General features: G+C 38.4%; 1 protein-coding gene across 1 annotated transcript in view; it reads left to right on the plus strand.

Annotated features, from left to right (window-relative positions):
- Positions 1-485: 485 nt before the first annotated feature.
- The window catches only part of LOC139735638 (short transient receptor potential channel 7-like), a 41,696-nt gene continuing 25,196 nt past the window's right edge, over positions 486-16,985 (plus strand). Inside the window, exon 1 of the mRNA XM_071646388.1 lies at positions 486-534. The gene's annotated coding sequence lies outside the window, so the exon portion shown is untranslated. The remainder of the gene's footprint in view (positions 535-16,985) is intronic.

Here is a 16,985-nt window from a genome sequence, read left to right on the forward strand (position 1 = left end):
TAATTTTTACGCCCTGAAACGATATTCATGATGGCGCATGAATGTAACTGATGCCTTGAGAAGTCTAAAACCTGTTGCCGTAATATGCTGACAAGTCAGAAAAGAGTTTCGTGCATACTGGTGTAACTCGACCAGCAACAGCACATGACTAAGTATATATATACTGTTATCTCTTCGTCAAGCAGAAGACATCCCAGTATATACCTGCGGCGACATGCCTGTGGGAAAAAGTACAACGCCTATTTCCGGGGAATATAACTGCTGCTCTTAATGGACTTGTGATGTATTCACACCGATCCTGCTACATTGTATACCTAACAGGAAAGGTCAAATATTACGCAGATAATTAATTGACTCTGAAATTCACTCTTGTCGAGAGAGGCCATCGGAGAGGGCTATACGAAAGGATCTCATACTGGCATTTTCACTGTTCATCACACATTATGCCTCTCTTGTAACTTTTGTTGTTTTTTTTTTACTGTGATTTCATTGAAGCAGCACAGCGTAGCGTCACTTTTGGCGATTGCATTCAAGGTAAGGCTGTTTTCCTTTAAAAAAAAGAAGAAATGAAAAAAAAGTGGTATCTCGTTTTTATTCTGTGTTATGAAAGAAGAAAAAATTGCAGCTATTGCAACGTATAGCGTTTTCAGTTTTATAACAGCAAAAATGTAGGCCTATACTCACAGCTAATTAGTTGTTGTTTGGTTGCTGCCATACATGACAACCTCGTTTATCGCAAGTTGCAATTGGTCAAATGTGCGTACATATAGGTCCCATTCCACCGACCACCGGAGGCTCATCTGATCCCAAAAATACCAAAATTTCGGCGTTCCGATGAGTTCGGATGAAATATGAGCCGACAAGAGGAATTTTGGGACCCCGATTTCTAGCAAATCCAACAAAGATCTGACGTTGATCAGGGTAATCGGATCAAAGGCTGGTGGCCGCCCGATATCTGTCATCTGTTCATCTGATTGTGATAGGAGTGTTATCTGACACTGACCCAACACTTCCGACAATCGCAGGACACCAGTCCGACTAATCGGTATGTAGTCGCGTGGTAATCAGACTCGGACCAGATACTGGGCTGATCTGCGCCAAAATCGGAAAACCGTGTATAGGAAGCTGGTCAAAAAGACTCTCCAAAACAGTACACCTCCTGCCGATAGATCAAAGTGAAATGCCAAAATATTCAGATAACAGAAGGAAGGTAAAAAATTAAAAACAACAATGTTTGCATCATAAACAGATACCTGTTTTATATCGTTTTATTTTAGTTTCGTAAATTCAGCTGTACTTCCCAATTATGAGGGAGCCCTTGGTCTCAACAGTAGCATTAGGGGTGACCAGCTTTTCCCCCGTCGTTGAATCCTCGGGAGCCGTGGGCGTAGAAGTGCATAAGTACGATAGTCCACTGGCATTTTAGTTAGGGGCACAGGAGAGTCTGCTTGCACTTAAAGAGGAATAAATTCAAATGTACGCCTGGATCAGGTAGATGCAGCAATATTAGTAGAGAACGTTAGTAAAATGATTTTGACGAAAATCGGTAAATCAGATTAAAACTTATGAATCTTATTAAAAGTTTCGGTGCTGCTATGAGAAGCCTATACAACATTTTGTGACGTCGCCTATGAAAAGGACGTAAGGAAATTATGAGAAAAATATAACATAATTTCACTTTTTTGGATCTAATAATATCACTGTATTTACCTCACTCATCCTTTTCATAGACTGTTTGCTGTCGGATGTCACTAGGTTTATACGATGAGTGTACGATGAGTGTCTGGTGACAGTTGAGTTGATGAGCTATTAACCCTTCGATCTCTTTTACCCTCCGATGAGTGTTGCATTCGTGCTGGACGACTCTCTAACACGGCGTACTCAATTAAAATATCAATGATAAAGGGATGGCTATACTGCACATTCATTTCATAGTTCATTGACTATTTCTAAATGTTTAAAATGCCAAATCAAAAATGTAATTTTGCCACATAGTAAAATCCCAATTAAGCGTATAGCTCACAATCAAATCCTACAAGGGAAATCACGTGGAGGTGTAAGGAAGAGTGGCAAAACATTTGCTCCTAAGACAGTTGCTCCGGTCCTATTTTTCTTGAAGGACTTACGGTTAGGGTTAGGGTTGGTGTTGTGATAGGGTTTTAGGCTTAGTTTGATGTACGGATTGGGATTAGGGTTAGGGTTACGTTTGTGGGTATAGAACTTATATTTGGCTTAGCGTGCAGATATTTCATAGGAGCAATTGTGGCAGAAGCTAATTCCATGGAACCGCTAAATGCTTAGCCTTTACTGATTAGAATTGAAGACTTTACATATCTTTTTTTTCTTTTTCACCAAAGGAAAAGAAATGTTTTAAGAATAAATTATTTCGATCGAACATGTCATGTACTTTGAGTCCTAATACACGGAAACTCTTCAGATGACAGTGGCATATAGATTGTCGCGGTTTCAAATTACTATATACGTATTAACACCCTAAAATCACTTCTCAGTCCCTAAAAAAAATGTACTATTTACCTACTAGTCACTATTCATTTTGTGGGTTTTTTGTTGTTGCAAGGACACTGTTCTGCGGTAGAAAATACACACAAACTTGTCGAGGGACCAAATCTCAAATAATTAGATGATGATCACCGACATGAATGTAGTTTTCGAAACAGCAGTAATAATTCCAGTGGTCTCATAATGTTGTCTGATAACATTGTCTGATTGGAAAGGCGAGCCAAAATTATATGCACTGCAAAAAATTGGGTGTTAGATAATCAACACCGAGCTGGTGTTAAACTTCTTGTGCTCATTAAAAGTTTGTGGTGTCAAATTAACACCTCCGGGTGTCACTTCAAAATATAAAACTAATTTTTAGATAGGTAATCATTTATTGTTTTTCTTGTTGATTTTGAACTACCATATAGACGAACAAGAACTTTCCGATAAAGTATATGATTTTCGAATAAAAAAAGAGTTGTAAGCACATTTTCACCACAGTAACACCAGTTGGTGTGGTCTCCTATTGAAGCTGGGCTGGTGTTATACCATTGGCATCAACACCAAGTAGTGTCTTTGTTGAATCAACACCAGCGCAGTGTCTAACTATCACCAGTTACAGTGTCAAATTAACACCAGGAAAGGCCAGGTAAACACTTTTCAACGCCATCAAAACGTACTTTCTACACCTGTCGGCGTGGTCATCTATTAAAACTTGATCGGTGTTAGATTTAACAACCATGGTGTTAAATCTAACACAGCTCTTTTTACAGTGTGCGCAGAATCCAATCAAAACTAATTCCACCTGCCTCTTTCGTTGTGGATTTCCTAACCGGGTCTTTGAGTTATGAGTGATAGTGAATCTCGTGCATCATCAAACTCGAAATTCGTGATCAATAAGAAATTCCAAATTGCGTTTTCCCTTGTTTTCGGTATAGTTATACCCACTCTCTTATTGATCTCTACTCAAGATCATGACTAATCATCGACGTGTCACTGGACAACAATACATCAACCTCGTTATCCATAGTAACAAAGTCATAATGACGTAGAAACCTATTGAACGCTTCCCATTGTTGTTTGATTACCTCGAACGAAAAAGGAAAGGGGAATCAGTTCAGATCACACAAACATTCCTTTCTCTGGGGCACACGGAAATTAAACAGATAGTCACGGCACTGATTACTTTTTAAGGTTGTTTCTTCACATTAGCCGCACACAATAGGTAATGATGTATTTTAAGAATGAATTTGTATTTTTGCTTGTTTTTTTTTCCTTCATGATAATGGAAGAAGAACCTTATGTAGAACAACGTGAACGTAGTTACGACATTCCTCACCTGCCTAATGCTTTTTTACTTTATCTTTTTTCTCACATAAGTTTGTGTGAAAAAAATGAGACCTTCGTTGTAGGTTTGTAACTAGTTAAGGATACTTTTAAATATGAAACCATTTCCTTTATCTGCGCCCATAAAGTGAAAATAATGGGCATAGTTCAAACATTGTCGTGAAAATAGATGTTACCCATGAGCGATTATTTGACAAATATTGTGGGCCATGGGCTCAAAGGGCAAAGGTCAAATGTCATGTGAAAATTTTCAGATTCCCACATACTTTCTCTCTTAAACAATTTAGCTATCCATCCAAATTCATCCTGGTTTAAGGAAAGTAAACAGTCAACACGTTTTTGACAAACATGGCATTCATTTTTTCTTGTCAATTATGTGAAACTGTCGCATCACACTGTCAAGACGTAGCCCTACGGGGGCATCCCACGAGACCGACACCCACGAGTCATACGGTCCACGAGACCGACATCAATAATAGGTCCATGAGTCATACAGCCCACGAGTTATACGGCTCAGGAGTCATACAGCCCACGAGTTCGACACTACGCACAAAAGGCTCATGAGACCGACACTAAGCAAACATAGCCCACGAGACCGACACTAAGCAAACATAGCCCACGAGACCGACACTAAGCAATAAAGGCTCATGAGACCGACACTAAGCAAAGAAAGCCCACGAGACCGACAGTAGGCAAAAAAAGGCCCACGAGACCGACATTAAGCTAAAAAGGCTCACGAGACCGACACTAAGCAAAGAAAGCCCACGAGACCGATAGTAGGCAAAGAAGGCCCACGAGACCGACAGAATAAACAGCGCCATCTACATGTAAATCACCTGTACAGGATGTTCTATGAACGGAAAAATAACATACTGGCGGGTGTAGTTTCGTAACGCTATCATTTGAAAGATGGTGACTATCTACATAATTATGAACGTCATCAAATATGTATTTCTACATACTTCTGGGGGGGGGGGCAAGTGTGTCAGGGAGCGACATTGTTATCATGTAGAAAAATTGAATTGTATTCTTCATGCCCCCGCCCCCCAAAAAATAGAAGAATAGTATTCATCATCCCCCCTTAAAAAAGACAAAAAACAAATGAATTTAAAAGAGGACAATAACGATATATGGATTCATTTTAGAGCTTTGATAATGCCATCGTGCTATTTTTAATAGGCTTTCCCTGTTTTTAGTTAGAAGTTGGACAATATATAAATTTACCTCTTCTCTTTCCCGATTCACTAGTTACTTATTCTATTTTAGATATTCTACTCTCCTGCTTTGACGTTTTGCAGTAAGATCTATGTGTAATTTTCTCTGTAACTATAATGTAATTCTACTGATTAAAACGTTTTATATCGCAGGGATTCACCTCAGTTTTGTGACTTGTGTTATTCTCCTCCGAACAGTACATTTTGTCGTGAAATACAATAGCTGTTTTCATGGATGCATCTGGTTTTTTCCGAATCCCTAACGCTATCTTAATAGACAATTAGGTTATTTTTTATTTTTTATTAATACAAATCAACACCCTAGCAGGTTTATTGTGGAAAGATCTGTTACACACTTTTACTGTACTTTGTTCATTTTTTCTTCACAAACACACACCCATGCAAACACAAAGATCCTGATCTTTTCAGTGGGGGGGGGGGGGGGGGGGGGGGCAACTGATGGGGTAACACCCTGCCAGAGATGGCAACTCTTCTTTTCCATCTCTCATATCTTCCTATGTTATTATCAGGACACCCTATACAATTTATTGGTCTATAGGTGGCGCTGTTCATCCTGTCGGTCCAGTGCCGTATATACGGCACTGTGTCGGTCCAGTGCCGTATATTATATCTTAATATACGGCACTGTGTCGGCCTCGTGGGCCTTCTTTTGCGTAATGTCGGTCTCGTGAGCCTTGTATGCGTAGCGTCGGTCTCGTGGACCTTTTAAGTGTAGTGTCGGTCTCGTGGGCTTTGTTTGCTTACTATCGGTCTCATGAGCCTTTTGTGCGTAGTGTCGGTCTCGTGAGCCGTATAACTCCTGGGCTTATTTTACTTGATGTCGAACTCGTGGGCTTTATGTACTCAGTGTCGAACTCGTGGGCTGTATAACTGGTGGGCTGTATGACTTGTGAGCTGTATGACTCGTGGGCTGTATGAAATGTGAGCTGTATAACTTGTGGGCTGTATGACTCGTGGGTGTCGGTCTCGTGACGTGCACCCAGACCTACTCTAGACCTATTGGAAGAAACATGACATTTATGGCGGAGGCATATCAGTCGCCATAGCGACATTTCTAGTTGTTTTTTTTTAATTTTCCTCAACGCATTATCAGCTTAAGCAATTGGTTTTTGTTGATGTTCGCTCTGTTTAATGTCATTCCCTCCACATTATTAATTTCCACCTTGCTCGCAGCTTCATGCGGGCTCATGGCGCCAAATAAATGAGTATGTAATCGGATTGGGTATCAACTTACCACGCACTTTTATCCAAATCAATCCAATGCAGTGTCTCTATGGCCTTGAAACAGGCAGTGTGCCTGGATGACTGATATGTATAGAGCTTTACCATGTTAATGGATACCATATATATATATATATATATATATATATATATATATATATATATATGTATATATATATATATATATATATATATATATATATATATATATATAATATGTTTTTATAACAGGCAAACCAATGACCACATCAAAATGGTGCTAAATCCACTTCAGGTGGTAATCCATCTATTTTTGTAATTGTATTTCTTTTGAAAATGAACTGAATGAGTGAATGAATGGATGGATGGATGGATGGATGGATGGATGGATGGATCTTTTCAAATTCCTGTGCATAAAATTATGTCACTCGATTTCTTATGCGCCATGTCTTATACTACGAACGATAGATTGATAAGCACCGAATAGAACCTTGCCGAATCACAATGTGAATTTAGAGCTCTGTGGAGGCTAAACAATAAAAGTATGTGAAGGATTGTACGCTGTGTGCTGAATATGTATCAGGTAGGTTGGGGTGGGTCTTCACGTTTGGTGATATGAAAGAGGAATTCTTTGTGTGTGTGTGTGTGTGTGTGTGTGTGTGTGTGTGTGTGTGTGTGTGTGTGTGGTGTATGTCCGCATGAACATCATGTGTGAGACAGTATGCGTAATCCTAACATGTACATTTTTATTAAATCATCTCCTCGATGTTGTCATACACCAAGATTTTAGGATCCATGTCCAAACAACGTAGCATAAAAAGCTTTAAATTGAGTGTAGCTCAACATTGCTATAGGGTTATATCATTTAATGCATTTCAATTCGTTTCAGATTAAAATTACATTCTTTAAAATAATGAGTAACTGACATTTCAAAGTATGATTACAAGTATACAAACAAGGGCAAAGGAAAACAAAAAAACAAAAAACAAAGCCAAAAAAACCCAACAACAACAACGACAAGACACGCACACAACAAGTTAAAAATCGCAATGAATGTGGAGTTAGTGCCCGTTTCATGATGATGGCGCTGTTCAATGAACGCCCAAACGACCTTACACAAGCATTCCGTTATTATAACGAATATTGCTTGGGCAAATCCGTCAGATGTACATGGCTTGGAATGCTCTATAATCTATAGGTCTCATACAAATCTGGATTCATGAGTGGTCCCTCTGAATCTCAGCTCTAACTCCCAGCTCAATACAACCTGTCATTTCTTATGTCATTTCTTATCCTTTAGACCCATTATGCCAATTTAGAATATTGAATTTCTTTTTAAACACTGTGACTTATTTCGACCATAACTGGGGGGGCTTCTGAAATAAGAAGAAAAGACGATCCAGTGGGCCATGTAATGAATCCGGTACATTGCTATGTCAGTGTATAAATCAACTATTATGTTAGGCATTCTGAAGCCCGCCCCCCCCCCCCATGACTTCAATAGACATTAACATAAAAACAGCCCCCAAACCGAGCAGGTTAGTAGAGCTAATGATCATACGCTGATAATATTTCGACACGATCTGCACAAGCAATGCATTCAGGCTGCGACGGCGCCAGGGAGAATTTCGTTTTCGATTTTCTTCTTCGTTTAAATAGAGTTGCAGTCACAGTTGCAAACAGCAGTTAATATGTAGCATTTTTTGTTTGTCTGTTTCCATGTAATTACTGATGGTTTTATATTTCCATATACAGTGGTCTCATTGTCAAAATGTGTTTTGATTCACCATTTCATCCTATAAACAGTTTAGTTCACGCATTTATTTAGGAAGTCTTATACTAATCGTGTATTACCGATGTATATGTATGTATATATATATATATATATATATATATATATATATATATATGTGTGTGTGTGTGTGTGTGTGTGTGTGTGTATTCATACGTAAGTAAACGCAGCGAAGTACAATTGTAGGAAAAACATTATTGTGTTGGGCATCCACCCTCAGTCAAACGCTCGGAGTAGATAATCACAAATCGACTGTCTCTACATTGAATATCTCTATCATGTCTATCATGACTGACTGTTCTTATACGAGGCATGTGTTACGACTAAGATTCATCTCGCTGTGAAATTGTTTAAAGTATAAAAGTGACTACTGAGCTAATTGGAGGATTGCCTTTGATGCTCCATTAAGAATAAATTGCACAAAATAAATTATCACTGAAGTGATCGTGATAATTCGATGATCAGTTGATGTTCATCGGAGTTGATCATGATCATGATTATGATCAGTAATAACATCGCCCATAAGAGATATGACAATAATACTGCCGATCACGTGACTTGTTACCATAGTAATCACCAAACATTAATCATAATGATAAATGTATATAAAATCATGGACATCACCGTTGTAAACGCAATTATTCAGGTTATGATCAAATTCATAATCATTGAATTCATCAAGTCTTTCGCTAATGCTTTTCTTATCATCTTAGTACTGATTATAACAATTTTATTTGGAAAAACAAAAGAAAATCATCGCCATCAATGATAAATTTGGTAATGATTGTTTCCCATTAAAGACAAACAAACAAATGCATCATTTCTCGTAATATGTCATGGACGCTTTGTTTGCACATTATTTTGTTAAGTTCTGAAAGATGTGGGATAAAGCTCAGAAAAAAAGAATAGAGTGGATTTAAAAAAAAAAAAACAAAAAATATACGAACAATACTTTCCCCCATCCATCCATCCCTTTAAAGGGGATGGCTAGTAACTGATCAGTGGGAATCAGCGGGAATGCTGGGGGATGATTATTTCAATCCTTGTGGTATTCATTTAAGAGCATATTACATATCTATTGTTGTGTGAAAATTATTTGCTTCAGAATGGTCTCATATTCAAGTATAATGTGCAGTTTAATGCTTCCAGGTTAGCATGCCTGTACAGTGACGGGGCGATCGTTAACATTGAACTGCACATTACTTGAATGTGAGACCATTCTGGACCAAATAATTTTCACACAACAATAGATATATGATATACTCTTAAATGAATCCCACGAGGATTGGAACAATCATCCCCCAGCTTTCCCACTGATTCCCACTGATCAGTTACTAGCCATCCCCTTTGAACGTCATGGTGATGACATTCCTTTTAACCAAGCGGATGTTGCACGCCGAGTTAAATAGCTTCCCCGCAATGCCCGCGCGCTTTTAACTTATTGAGGCACGCATCAGCGGGGGGGAAAGATGTGCTTTCCTGAGAATTTGCCTCTCCGACTGGCTACGAATATTTCCAAATAAGGTGACAACATGCTCGATAACGAGCGTAGGATTGAAATCTGCTCTTACGACTAAAGAAATCAAACAGACATAAAACTGGAATAGAAAAAAAGCACATGGATGAATATTGATACATGGAAATCTGCTTTAAAACTCTTAGATTCCGGCGACAATATAATAAACTTCGTAATGATGACGTCATCAAAGAATATAGCACTATCGCATTCGTGTCTAAAGGTAATTATTCAAATATGTATACGGTTTAAGAGAAATGTACTTCATCATTCATACCAGCTTATGATTAATACCGTTGCTAATAATTGTCGTCATATTTATGGATACATTGTGTACACGATCTTTACTATAATTCTCTGATCAGGGGCGGATCCAGGAATTTTGTAAAGGGGGGGGGGGGCGTGACTAATATTTCTGGTGCCACTTCCGGGTTTCATTTCATTTTTTTCTTTTTATTTCTTTTGTTTTTAACGGAAAATAAAGGGGGGGGGGGGCGTGCGCCGGTTGCGCCCCCCTCTGGATCCGCCACTGTCTGATAGTGCTCATGTAGAAAGGATATTGAATTTTGTAACAAGCAGATACTGTTGACATTATCAATATCATCAATTTTCATTATCATTCTGCCTATTGTCACTGTATGATTGTTATCATTACTGTAATACAGTTCATTGTCATTTTATATAAATAAACTCCTGCACCCCTTGGTCCGGGATTAGTTTTCTGATCAACTCATGGGCACCCTCAAGGACATGAAGAAGTTTTATTTTTTTTCCCTCGAAAATAAGCAGCGGATCCATTACCAGGATATACTTAAATAACAGTGTACGTTCCAAGGACAGTAATTCTGCAACGTTCTTACATCAAACCCATCACGCACTAACTCACTCCGGCTGGTATCTCACACATTAATCGCCGCTGCTGCGGCTGGCAAAGTCAAGCGATGATGACACCGAAGTCAGAGCTTGCTGGCACGGTCGTTTTAATGTTTTACTCTTTAAAAGGCATCATCCTTCCAGCGCCCCATACACACTTCCCACCATCTGACATTGATTTAGAATTAAACTAATGACTACTGGAGTCAACAAAACAAGCGCATTTAATTCAAGATTTAATGGGGGAGATGGAGCGAGAGAATCTGAGAAAGAGCATTGAGATATGCAGGGAGATAAATCAGAACGGACTGTGAAAGAGACGTAGGGTATAGAATTTGTTTATAGATCCTGGAAAGAGAAAAAAGGATGAAACTGGAGAGAGCTAAGGAGAGGGAAAGAGGGGGAGATGGGGGAGAAAGGGAGGGAGAGAGATGGTAGTTAATGGCAAGCACTTACTGGTACATTACATTTTTTGTATACTAGTATATCCGTGTATATACACTGTTCGTGCGCTCGCAAACGTATCATTTGGGAAATTACTCGTTTCTCGAGGAACACGTAACATGCTGTCGGCAGCTGGGTGGAGGTTGTGTCGTCACTCAGAGACTAAGGGTAGTTTGACTGGTAACCGCATATTTCTCCGTGCCAAGAGAACGTATGGAAAACGCACCACACATAACTGAGAGAGGGTACCTGTCTGCTTCTAATGTTGGGTAAGGAAATTTCTTTGATTTTACGCGCTGAGGGGTTTTTATCATTTCTCCACCGATATGTTGGTGGGAACACACTTATACGCGAAAATACAGTCACCTGATCAGATATACGTGCGCAAGGCAAGCTACCGACGGGATCTTTAATGTTGGACAATATCAGAATGTAGTGACTTTATATTGATGCCAAATAAAATGTGTGGTTCAGAATGGCTCTGTATTCTGATGTGACATACCCAGTTTAGGTAAGTTTAAACTATAATGAGCTTCATTTATGTATAGTCATACTTATTCACTATTTGCGCATAAGTATACACTTAAAGATAAAACAGATATCATCGTGAATTGTTGATATACTTCTGGTCAAGACGTAATTGTAATTTATTTCGATTCAATTCACCATTTTTTCCCGTTTTTGACGAGAATATAGACATTTCACAGTCTTTGTTAACAGAGAATAAGGCTTCATAAGTAAAACAAAGCAAATAAGAGGCCAAGTAATCTCTTTATGTAGAATTCCATATGGATATATAATTTCCAAATCATTCTGCAAATCTATTCGAGTGATCCTATATGATATAAACCTGAGAACTCTCTTACACACATATACGCAGTGTTATATAATATTTACAAGTACATTGATGTGCTATTATAATCATAAACACAGACACCAATTTTAGCATAATATATTATATGACATATGATATGTTACATAAATGTTGAGATTATGTAAATTTGTATATATGCGTGCATGCATGTGTGTATGTGTGTGTGTATGTGTGTGTGTGTGTATGTGTGTGTGTCTGTGTGTGTGTGTGTGTGTGTGGGTGTGGTGTATGATACAAAGATAATCTATGTGTATTTGTATACTGCGTGAAACTCACAAGATAACGTGAATTCACAATAGACACGATAGATATGTCATTCAGTTACAATACTCCGAAATGTGCTTTGTTAGTGAATTGTCTTTTTGTTTATGCGAATAGAAGGGAGCTAGCACTACCATCATTCCTTTAATGCCGAATAGACAATGTCTTTTGGCCAATTATTAGATCGATTAAAATGGGTGATTAAAATCATAGCGATCATTTTCATAACCTCCTTAACGCCAACGAAGGGGCTAAATTTACCTTTACAAAGGGAATGGTATACAAATGTATACTCAAATGTTCATGTGGATTGAATGAATGCAGCTATAGTAGTAGAACGCATCAACGAAGTTTAAGGAAAATCGGTCAATCTGTAATTTATGACTCTTTAAAGTTTCGATATTGCCACTGCTTGATGAGAAGACTACTACAGTTCATGACGTCACGTAAGCACAACGATATAAGGCAAAAATAAAGTGAATAATTCCTCAATATTTCATTTTTTTTTATGAAGAGTATATACACATTTCCTAGATTTGCTACTGGCATGTAACATTATTCCCCGTCTTGTTAAAGAGGAATAAGTCAAATGCTCTTTTGTTATGCGTGAAAAGTGAAAATATGCTTAATCTTCTTTATTTTTTCTTTATATTTTTCCATACATGACGTCACAATATTATATACTTTTCATCCAACAATGGCTGCATCAAAAGCTTATCCATAACTCTTCAACGGTTTTTCTGTTTTCCTCAAACTTCGCTGATGTAATCTACTAATATTGCTGCACTCTCTTAATTCACATATATATAGGGTTTCATAATCCTTGAGTTTATAGTGAGTAAACAGCATTGTGTAGAAGACTCTTCAGGATATTGAAAACACATGCACACTACTAGGTATAGTAATGATGATGTTGAATTAAGATAACGATACGATAATAATGTGGTTTCAAATGCAACGGGTGGATGTTTACACATCAAGTGCTTTTCGAAAGGACTTTGCCATTCCCAACCGCAGCCAGACACTTTTGCACTTTTTGGAGGGCAGTATGAAAGGATATAAAACCGCCAACCTACATGTAGACGGAGAATTATAATACACTATAGCAGGGCACTAACAAACCTGTACCAAAAAAAAAAAAAGCTAATTGATCATAAAAAACGTAGGGCCTATACCTACATACCGTAATTATATTAATATGCCACTGAGATCGAAATTAGTATTTGCACTGTAACCTGAAAATGACAATGACGACGAGGGTAATTATTTTAAAACTTCAATTTCGAGGACAAAGTCATTATTAAGGTCTGTGCATGCGCATAAAATATACGTACGTGGATGACTAACGCAGATAAAAGCGTGCAATATTCGTCCAAAACATGGGTCACCCGTCACACCAGCGCTTGACAGGGCCATTAAGCTTCTTGTAATAATACTGTCCCGTGTCCAACACACAATATGCACACACTTGCACGTACGCACACGCACACCCCCAAATAAAGCAATAATAATAATAATAATAATAATAATAATAATAATAACAACAACAACAACAACAACATACACACCCACCCACACACACACACACACACACACACACAAACAAACAAACAAATTAACACGCACTTATGAATACACTTATGCGCTTATGTAATATATACACATGCGTTTGAACAAGATTATCAAACATGTACGGCGTTCACGTTCACAATGAGTTGCGTGCATGCGTGTTATATGGGGCCTATTTACAAATTTAAAGGGATTGTATAGTTTTGGTTGAGACCTAACTTCAGGTTTCTAACATTTTTTGGTGAGATAATGAGAAACCTCTTATGAAATATGAAAGAGCATGTAATTCCATGAGGAATTAAACGATTGTTTGATGAAAATTGGTTTTGAAATGACTGAAATATCCAAAACAGAGCGATCCTAATAAAATGTGGGACCCACCTTTTATCACAATGTATTACGATCGCTTTGTTTTACCTTGTTTTCCGATGTTTCAGCCATTCCAAACCAGATTTTCATGAAATAAACCTTGAATTCATCTTAAAATGGTATGCTCTGTACTATTTCATATTTGCTTTCTTGGTATCTTGCAAAAAAAGTCAAAAGCCCAATTCTCATCTCCACCAATACTGTACCATCCCTTTAAGTTATGGGGACACTGCATCCGTCGTTATCTTTCATACATGGTAATATTGTACAAAGTAGAATGAGCTCCGGAACAGACGTGCAATGTCAAAGCTGAGGCTATTGATTGAGATATCACTCAGATGATATCTATGAATATGACACGGCCTATCGCAGATAATCATATTGATGTATCATATACCCCGATCAGCCACTCTTAAACCTTATTAAACAGCAAAGTTCACACGCATTAACGTGAGCCCATTAAGCCACTCCCCTGCCTGGAAACCGTTGACAGATTGGTGGATAGTGCATGGACGAACGGTGAATCTTGGCATGTATTGTTGTTGTTTTTTCTTCTTTTGCTATTTGCTGGACGAACGGTCACCACCACTAGTCAAGCATGCACGCTGCGTTAATGCTTCCATTGGTGATTGGTATCTAAATCGTTTTCCATTGACGTGAAAAGGTTCAAGGAGTTTCATCTTTCCTTATCTTTTCCTCCCGAGAAAGATAGCTATATGAACTTGGAGGACGTCTTTGTTTTTCTCGATACTCTGATTATCACCTCACATCAATCCAACCTCACCTCAATTTGAATCGAACTTGAAGTAATCTTTCTGAATTAGTTCATACATGACGAGTAAAGTTCTTTACAATAAGAAAGTGTTTATCTCGCGTGTCTTTTACCTTGTGAGAACGTCTGATGGAGTGCCATGCATTGCTTTCAATAGTTGCTTCAACAAAGCACAATGTGAAGAGGTATATTAAACTGTTTGTTTGCAAATAAAAATGGAACTGGTCTACTTACAGGTTTTGACAAAATCTATGAAATCATGTGACCTACTTTTCTTTTTCTACAGACATTAATGTGACAACGTAGCTATGCTGTTTCAGGCAAGACTTTTCTGACGCCATTTGCCTAAACCTTCTCTTATTGTACTAGTATACGATTTTGCTCTCCGAATGCATGTGGCGCTTCCGTATTATATTACTTCCTCTCCTCTCTCTTTGCAGTGAAAGAAAAGTACAGCGATATCTTTAGGTGGATTCCCCACCTCGGTCATAATCCCATTATACTTTACGATCGACATATCATATTTTTGAAGCCCTCTGTTGAAAATAATGATGATTATATAGGGGTAAAAAGCAGACCTATCAGACATGCGCGTCTCTATTCAGGTTAATGTACATTCATTTTATCACTTACGCCCGAGTAAAATTTCCCTCTACATCCGACATTACGAGGAAGCTGATATCGATACCTCAATATCGGATATCTCCGGCGCGATTAAAACGGACAAGAAAAAGGGACGAAGCGTGTCACCATCACCGTGTATATAGTAATTGATCGCACGCATCTGTGTTTGTTGATAGTCATCTTAAAGGCAGCGGTTTTGTATTCAGCAGTACATAAACAATGTCTGCAGACTTTTTCTCTTTTGTTTTCTTTCTACGCGTTTTTCCCCCTTTGGGAACGACAATGGCCATCAATGTAACAGAGATTGTATTAAAGCACCTCTAACTCCTCATTTCAATATCTATGTGTCTATGTCTATGAGTTTAGCTACGATGGATGCGCCACACTACATTAAAGAAATGATACTGCGCATTTTCACTACAAAATTAGAGTAAATGTATATAGTCAACGCTTGGTCAAACCTGTCTATAACGACTGCTCCAGGGAAGCACATTTTCCCGTGGTCGTTACAGACAGGTGGTCGTCGTAGACATGTTCGAAGCATATAGCCATTGTGACATACACGTTGTATATAATGCTGTGCTTACATGCATGTTCTGCACGATATATTACATTGTAATCATGGTAATACATACACAAAAGACTCGACATTAACTTTTTCTTTTAGTGGCCCTTCAATGAAATTTGGTGTCCCGATCGGGCCACCAACACACACCTTTCCTTAAAAAGTGATGACCCGGCATCCATTTTGGTTGCCCCGGGCCACCGGTCCACCGCTCATGTCGAGCCCTGTGTACACCTTTACAAAATAAGAAGTGTTACACCGTATACACCTTTACAAAGTAATAAGTGTTGTACACCGTAAAAAGTAATAAGTGTTGCACACCGTATACACCTTTATAAAGGAATAAGTGTTGTACACCGTGTACACTCTACAAAGTAAGTGCTTCACACTATGCACATAAAAATTTTAGAATCATTCATATTATCCAATCACTCTGCCCCGAAAGCAATCACCGGTTGCTTTAAGAGAAAAAAAAACCTGCAGTCGACAAAGTTCACTGACATATTTTGTTGATGCAACAGCCAACAGAGCTACAATAAACTTCGTGTCCCGTTGGGCAGTCATTGATTGGGACATGGTTGTCGAGCAGGAAACCAAATCTGGGGTTGCTGGTCGCGTTGGGCAGATGGTTGCCTTGCTCAGGTTATGATCTACACGTTTTCTTTTGCTTAGGATTTCCACGTGGTTGCAATAAAAACAGACATACATTTTAGATAAATATGTTCTTACGTGTACTCAGTGGGTGCATATGTGTATGAGTGTGTGTGTGAGGGGGGTGTGCGTGTGTATGTGGGTGTGTTTGAACAAATGTTTGGACAAATTGATGAATAAGGTCAGCTGTGAATAAAAAAAGATACATAACGCATAATAATGATTCACCCCTTATGACGTAAATCAATCGCTTGGTTAACTGAGTGAAGTCTTTCACGGTGCCAATCTTTAGCACATTGTAATGCACGGATGGTCGTGTCTCACAAGTGAGCTACATAGTTTACGCATATAGCTCGAGCAACAGTGATAGACCACTTAGTATACTCCCCCA

Source organism: Diadema antillarum, unplaced genomic scaffold, assembly GCF_040938485.1.
Source record: "Diadema antillarum isolate AM-2024a unplaced genomic scaffold, OU_Dant_1.0 seq00000589_RagTag, whole genome shotgun sequence".
NCBI classification, from domain to species: Eukaryota; Metazoa; Echinodermata; class Echinoidea; order Diadematoida; family Diadematidae; genus Diadema; species Diadema antillarum.